Here is an 8194-nt window from a genome sequence, read left to right as displayed (position 1 = left end):
TCCGGACACTCCACCTGAGGTCCGAAGAATGACTTGTACATCTCCTCGTGCGTCAGGCCGAGAAAATTTTGAATGACACGCGGTCCCTCGGGATTGAACTCCCACAGGCGAAGAGGCCGGCGTTTGCAAGGCTGGACTTGACGAACCAGCATAACTTGTATTACCGCAACCAAACTGAAATCTCCATTGAAGAGATCTCGAATGCGGCTTTGCAGTATAGGCACGTCCTTGGCTGGACCCCAGCTCAGACCTCTGCTGATCCATGACATCAGTTGTGGTGGAGGGCCCGAGCGGAAAACAGGGGCGGCCGCCCACTTGGCACTTCTAGGAGCCGTGATGTAGAACCACTCCTGTTGCCACAATTCAGACACCTCTGGGATGGAACCTTTGGGCCACGGAGCTCCCGTCATCTTGCGTATTGAGGCACCTCCACACGCTGCATGTTGCCCCTCGATCATCTTCGGCTTTACTTCAAAGGTCTTGAGCCATAGGCCAAAGTGAGGGGTAACCCGGAGGAAGGCCTCGCACACGACAATAAATGTCGTGATATGAAGAAAGGAGTCCGGAGCTAGATCATGGAAGTCTAGCCCGTAATAAAACATCAAACCCCTGACGAAAGGATCCAGAGCAAGGCCTAGACCTCGGAGGAAGTGGGAGACGAACACGACGTTCTCGTTGGGTTCAGGGGTGGGGACGGCCTGCCCTCGGGGAGGCAGCCGATGCAAAATCTCGGCGGTCAGATATCTGGCCTCCCTCAACTTTTTGATGTCTTCTTCCGTGACGGAGGAAGGCACCCATCGGCCTTGAAGGCTAGATCCGGACATGACTGAAGGTTCGGAGCACCTGACCTGAACTTCGGGCGTTTGAGCTTGAGGTGGGGGAAGGATTCGATTGAGCACGGGAGGGAAAAATAAAAGCCTTGTCCCTTTATAAAGAGGGTGAATATCAAGCGTCCTCTCCGTGTCCGTTTGGACTTGCCTATAATCTAGGAGTCCTAGAAGCGGTTGGGTTACCCACGCCCGTATTGATGAGAATCCCGGAATAAGGGGACACGATCTCTGCTTTAACAAGACGTGCCAAGGAAACCGCCTCGCATGACGCGCTGAGGTGGGATAATAAAACGACTCGGATAAAGGCTTGGCCGTGGTGTGTCACACTACGGAATACGTCAGCAGATTAGATTTGTGTAAATATTATTCTCTCTATGGCAATATGTGGAAACTTATTTTGCAGAGCCGGACACTATCTTTGTGTTCAAAATCTTCTATGAAGTACTTGGAGGAGGAACCCGCCTTGCAATGCCGAAGACAATCTGCGCGCCGGACTCGTCGTCATTGAAGCCTGGTTCAGGGGCTACTGAGGGAGTCCTGGATTAGGGGGTGTCCGGATGGCCGGACTATACCTTCAGCCGGACTCCTGGACTATGAAGATACAAGATTGAAGACTTCGTCCCGTGTCCGGAAGGGACTTTCCTTGGCGTGGAAGGCAAGCTTGGCGATACGGATATGCAGATCTCCTACCATTGTAACCGACTTTGTGTAACCCTAACCCTCTCCGATGTCTATATAAACCGGAGGGTTTTAGTCCATAGGACAACAGACACAACAACAATCATACCATAGGCTAGCTTCTAGGGTTTAGCCTCTCCGATCTCGTGGTAGATCTACTCTTGTACTACCCATATCATCAATATTAATCAAGCAGGACGTAGGGTTTTACCTCCATCGAGAGGGCCCGAACCTGGGTAAAACTTCGTGTCCCTTGCCTCCTGTTACCATCCGGCCTAGACGCACAGTTCGGGACCCCCTACCCGAGATCCGCCGGTTTTGACACCGACACGCATCTTTACTACTAACATCTTTCAACTTAGTTTTCTCTAGGAACATATATAAAACATAGGGAAGCAACAACGCGAGCTATTGATCTATAGATATGCTAATACTACCAGGACTAAGTTCATGATAAATTAAAGTTCAATTAATCATATTACTTAAGAACTCCCACTTATATAGATATCCCTCCAATCCTCTAAGTGATCACGTGATCCAAATCAACTAAACCATGTCCGATCATCACGTGAGATGGAGTAGTTTCAATGGTGAACATCACTATGTTGATCATATCTACTATATGATTCACGCTCGACCTTTCGGTCTCCGTGTTCCAAGGCCATATCTGTTATATGCTAGGCTCATCAAGTTTAATCTGAGTATTCCGCGTGTGCAACAGTTTTGCACCCGTTGTATTTGAACGTAGAGCCTATCACACCCGATCATCACGTGGTGTCTCAGCACGAAGAACTTTTGCAACGGTGCATACTCAGGGAGAACACTTGTACCTTGATAATTAGTGAGAGATAATCTTATAAAGCTACCATCGAACTAAGCAAAATAAGATGTATAAAAGATAAACATCACATGCAATCAGAATATGTGACATGATATGGCCATCATCATCTTGTGTTTTTGATCTCCATCTCCAAAGCATCATCATGATCTCCATCGTCACCGGCATGACACCATGATCTCCATCATCTTGATCTATATCAATGTGTCGTCACATGGTTGTCTCGCCAACAATTGCTATCGCATAGCGATAAAGTAAAGCAATTATTTGGCGCTTGCATCTTATGCAATAGAGAGATAACCATAAGGCTTTTGTCAGTTGCCGATAACTTCAACAAAACATGATCATCTCATACAACAACTTATATCTCATCACGTCTTGACCATATCACATCACAACATGCCCTGCAAAAACAAGTTAGACGTCCTCTACTTTGTTGTTGCAAGTTTTACGTGGCTGCTACGGGCTGAGCAAGAACCGTTCTTACCTACGCATCAAAACCACAACGATAGTTTGTCAAGTTGGTGCTATTTTAACCTTCGCAAGGACCGGGCGTAGCCACACTCGGTTCAACTAAAGTTGGAGAAACTGACACCCGCCAGCCACCTGTGTGCAAAGCACGTCGGTAGAACCAGTCTCGCGTAAGCGTACACGTAATGTCGGTCAGGGCCGCTTCATCCAACAATACCGCCGAACCAAAGTATGACATGCTGGTAAGCAGTATAACTTATATCGCCCACAACTCACTTGTGTTCTACTCGTGCACAACATCAACGCATAAAACCTAGGCTCTGATGCCACTGTTGGGGAACGTAGTAATTTCAAAAATTTCCTACACACACGCAAGATCATGGTGATGCATAGCAACAAGAGGGGAGAGTGTTGTCCACGTACCCTCATAGACCGAAAGCGAAAGCGTTATGACAACGCGGTTGATGTAGTCGTACGTCTTCGCGACCCGACCGATCAAGCACCGAAACTACGGCACCTCCGAGTTCTAGCACATGTTCAGCTCGAGTTCTAGCAAAGTGTCGGGGAAGAGTTCCGTTAGCACGACGGCGTGGTGACGATCTTGATGTTCTACCGTCGCAGGGCTTCGCCTAAGCACCGCTACAATATTATCGAGGATTATGGTGGAGGGGGGCACCACACACGGCTAAGAGAACGATCACGAAGATCAACTTGAGTGTCTATGGGGTGCCCCCTGCCCCCGTATATAAAGGAGTGGAGGAGGGGAGGGCCGGCCCTCTCTATGGCGCGCCCTAGGGGAGTCCTACTCCCACCGGGAGTAGGATTCCCCCTTTCCTAGTCCAACTAGGAGTCCTTCCAAGTAGTAGGAGTAGGAGACAAGGAAGGGGAAGAGGGAAGAGAAGGAAGGAGGGGGCGCCGCCCCTCCCCATAGTCCAATTCGGACTAGTCAATGGGGGGCGCGGCCTGCCTCTCCCTCTCCCCTAAATCCCAATAAGGCCCGGATACTTCTTCTCCCGTATTCCCATAACTCCCCGATACTCCGAAAAATACCCGAACCACTCGGAACCTTTCTGATGTCCGAATATAGTCGTCCAATATATCGATCTTTACGTCTCGACCATTTCGAGACTCCTCTTCATGTCCCCGATCTCATCCGGGACTCCGAACTCCTTCGGTACATCAAAACTCATAAACTCATAATATAATTGTCATCGAAACCTTAAGCGTGCGGACCCTACGGGTTCGAGAACAATGTAGACATGACCGAGACACGTCTCCGGTCAATAACCAATAGCGGAACCTGAATGCTCATATTGGCTCCTACATATCCTACGAAGATCTTTATCGGTCAGACGGCATGACAACATATGTTGTTCCTTTTGTTACCGGTATGTTACTTGCCCGAGATTCGATCGTCGGTATCTTAATACCTAGTTAAATCTCGTTACCGGCAAGTCTCTTTACTCGTTCCGTAATACATCATCTCGCAACTAACTCATTAGTTGCAATGCTTGCAAGGCTTAAGTGATGTGCATTACCGAGAGGGCCCAGAGATACCTCTCCGACAATCGGAGTGACAAATCCTAATCTCGAAATACGCCAACCCAACATGTATCTTTGGAGACACCTGTAGAGCTCCTTTATAATCACCATGTGACGTTTGGTAGCACACAAAGTGTTCCTCTGGCAAACGGGAGTTGCATAATCTCATAGTCATAAGAACATGTATAAGTCATGAAGAAAGCAATAGCAACATACTAAACGATCAAGTGCTAAGCTAACAGAATGGGTCAAGTCAATCACATCATTCTCCTAATGATGTGATCCCGTTAATCAAATGACAACTCTTTGTCTATGGCTAGGAAACACAACCATCTTTGATCAACGAGCTAGTTAAGTAGAGGCATACTAGTGACACTCTGTTTGTCTATGTATTCACACATGTATTATGTTTCCGGTTAATACAATTCTAGCATGAATAATAAACATTTATCATGAAATAAGGAAATAAATAATAACTTTATTATTGCCTCTAGGGCATATTTCCTTCAGTTTCATGCTATGGTTAGGTTTACCTTAATACTTTTGTTGTAGTTGCGGATGCTTGCAATAGAGGTTAATCATAAGTGGGATGCTTGTTCAAGTAAGAACAGCACCCAAGCAGTGGTCCACCCACATATCAAATTATCAAAGTATCGAACGCAAATAATATGAACGTGATGAAAACTAGCTTGACGATATTCCCATGTGTCCTCGGGAGCGCTTTTCCTTATATAAGAGTTTGTTCCGGCTTGTCCTTTGCTACAAAAAGGATTGGGCCACCTTGCTGCACTTTATTTACTTTTGTTACTTGTTGCTCGTTACAATTTATCTTATCACAAAACTATCTGTTACCACTTATTTTAGTACTTGCAGAGAATACCTTGCTGAAAACCGCTTATCATTTCCTTCTGCTCCTCGTTGGGTTCGACACTCTTACTTATCGAAAGGACTACGATAGATCCCCTATACTTGTGGGTCATCAATGTGTGACAGTACCATGTTCAATTATTCGCTCTAAGGCTGCCCTCGCCTGCTCGGCAACTGGCAATGTCTTCTTTGCGGAGGCTACGGATATCTGTGATCTCACCATGGGCGGAGCGCCTCATTGTCATACTCGGTGAGCAGCAGTGGCTCCGACGCAGATTTGGATGACCCGCAACCGTGCCTTGATCCACCCTACGCTGCCGTCTGCATCGCTTGGCGGTAGATGCGGCCCACCGTCTTCGCCTGCCGCTGCCCCCAGCGGGCTGGGGTGCGGGCACCCGCACCCAGCGGCTTCCAGCAAGGGGCAGGTGTTGGCGGTGCCGGGCGCCACTGCTCGTGTTGTCGCCTCGACGTGGATGGCAAGAGCGCGCAGGGCATCGTTGGGCCGCCACGGAGGACGAGCTACCCACCCAAGGACGTCTGGGACGCTGTTGACGAGGAGCCCCCACCCTGGTCCATCCATGAGCGCCAGAGCGCAATGTGGAGTGCGAGCTCCTTCTCGTCCAAGTCAGATGAGGTCGACAATCCGGTGGAGGCCAGAACCACCCGATCAATCTTGTTTGAGCCGGCCATGGTGGAGGGGACGGAGGTAAGATTGGGTGGAACGGGAGGAGGCGGAGGAGAGCAAAGAAGGCGAGGGGACTGAGAACAGAGTGGGGTGGGTTCGTCGGCGATGGGGTGTTTGTGGGGATGGTGGCGGGGACGACGTGGGCCATAGCGTCCGGTCCGACATGGCGGCGGTGTCCGGGCGCGTCCGGCCTTCCTATGACTCTGTTTGGATACTCTAACTCAATTAAAGGTTAGAGTTAGATTCTAACTCTGAAATAACCAAAGTGGTGTTTGGATGGCAAGGTTAAATTGACAATAAATGCTATTTCTCAACCATTTGGCTAGTTTGGACCCTATTTTCTGCTGGATTTGGCGTGGCCGGCTCTTGTGTGGCCTTCTCCCGCTCACAATTGACATAAACGAACCATCTTTACAAATCAAGCATGCAAAACTTGATAAATTTTATTTTGTCCATACAAATGAGATGTCCCACTTAAACATACAAGTCTTCAATCGAAGCTTCAAAAATATTACACTCCATGAAACAAAGCATGAGCTAACTCATCATGAAAGGCATTCATGTTGATATCTTCAACAAGAGGTTCATCTTCTGGCCATGTGGATGCAGAAGAACTAGGCATTGGGTTATAATTTTCATCTGCATCACAAGCATCAAATTCCCTATCGGCAATTCTGCTCTCTCGAATGAAATTATGAAGAGCCATACAAGCAACAATAATTCTACTTTGCTTGTCCTTTGGAAATTTTGGCATGTTCAATAAAATCCTAAATTTCATCTTCAACACTCCAAAGGATCGCTCAACGACATTCCTAACTTTGGCATGTGCATGGTTGAAGGTTTCTTTCATACCATGTGGCGGCGGGCCATTTTGCCATTGTTGCACATGGTACCTTTGTACATCTATATGGTGAAAGGTAGCCCGACCGGTTTGGGTACCCCGCATCAACCACATAATACTTCCCTACATACTGTGAAAGGCACAGAATGAGGCTTAGATGAACAAGTGTAGTTGGATAAAAAAATGTTGCAAGACAGTTCAAGTCGCAAACCTGGTGGTGGATGTGGAAATTTGTCACGATGAGTAGTTATGGCATCTTTGAAAACTCTCATGTCATGTGCTGAACCAATCCATCCCGACATCACAAATGTAAATCTCATGTCGAAATCACAAACAACAAAAGCACATTTCTCCTGCGGCCGGAGGAGGGCGAGCCGCGGCCGCCGGAGGGCGCCCCGGGTTCCGGCGGCGCGGTGCTGCGCTTGGGCGAGCGGCGCGATGGGGAGGAGTCGTGCGAGGTGGGTGGGAAGGAGGGATCTGGTGTGGGAGGGGTAAGTTTTTTACTATTTTTTTAGTGAGCCCAGGAAAATTAACCCAAATAAACTCCTCTAGTGTGGGCTAGTTTTTTGTGGTGGGTTAGATCCAACTAACCCAAACTAACCCATCATGTTTAGATCCTTTTGGGTTATTTGAGCCCTAACTAACTAAAACTAACTCTATCTTAGGGATCCAAACATGGCCTATATCCGCTCCACATATGAGCTGGATATGTGGTTGCCGGACAAATCAGGCATTTGGGTTATTAGTGGGGAGCCTGGTTGGGTGCGGTTTTTCGTCTGGGCATTTGGAGCAGATGTGGGGGTTGCGGTTGTAGATGCTCTACCTCTCGCAATGGTCAACCCCTTCTTTGATTTGACAAATGACGCACTGTGCAATCTATGAGTTTTTTTATTCATAAACTTCTTTTTCAAAATGTTTTATCTCTTAAAGCTTGCATCCAAATACTAAACCATTTTCACAGTTAGCTTTCTTGCATTCAGTTTTCAAAACTAGATCATATGTTAATACATTTTGATAAAAAATCATGAAAAATTGAAAGACTAAAAATTTAAAAACAAAACCGAAAAAGAAACAAAAACAAAAACCAAAAAAATGGTTCACGCAAAAAAAGAATACCGAAAAAGGAGAAAAATACAGAGCCCGAAAGCATGGTTACGATTTCCAAAAAAAAGAAAGCACTGACTATGCTTTTCCCTTTTTTCGAATAAGCACTTGTGGAAGCAACACAAAGCAAATATGTGCTTCTCACGAAAGCAAACCTGTACTTCTCGTGGAAGCACTGATTTTTTCGTGCAAAAAAGAATTACTTCTGTCCCTTTGAAACCTAGGAAAACAAGGCGAAAACTGAGAAGCCGATAAAAACCCATCTAAAACTCGAAAACGCGTAAAAAAACAAAATTCAGACGAAGCGCCCAAGACAGCACACGACATATGATGGCTGT

Source organism: Triticum aestivum, chromosome 3A (assembly GCF_018294505.1).
Source record: "Triticum aestivum cultivar Chinese Spring chromosome 3A, IWGSC CS RefSeq v2.1, whole genome shotgun sequence".
In the NCBI taxonomy this organism is placed as follows: domain Eukaryota; kingdom Viridiplantae; phylum Streptophyta; class Magnoliopsida; order Poales; family Poaceae; genus Triticum; species Triticum aestivum.
Note: the sequence above shows the minus strand (reverse complement) of the source record.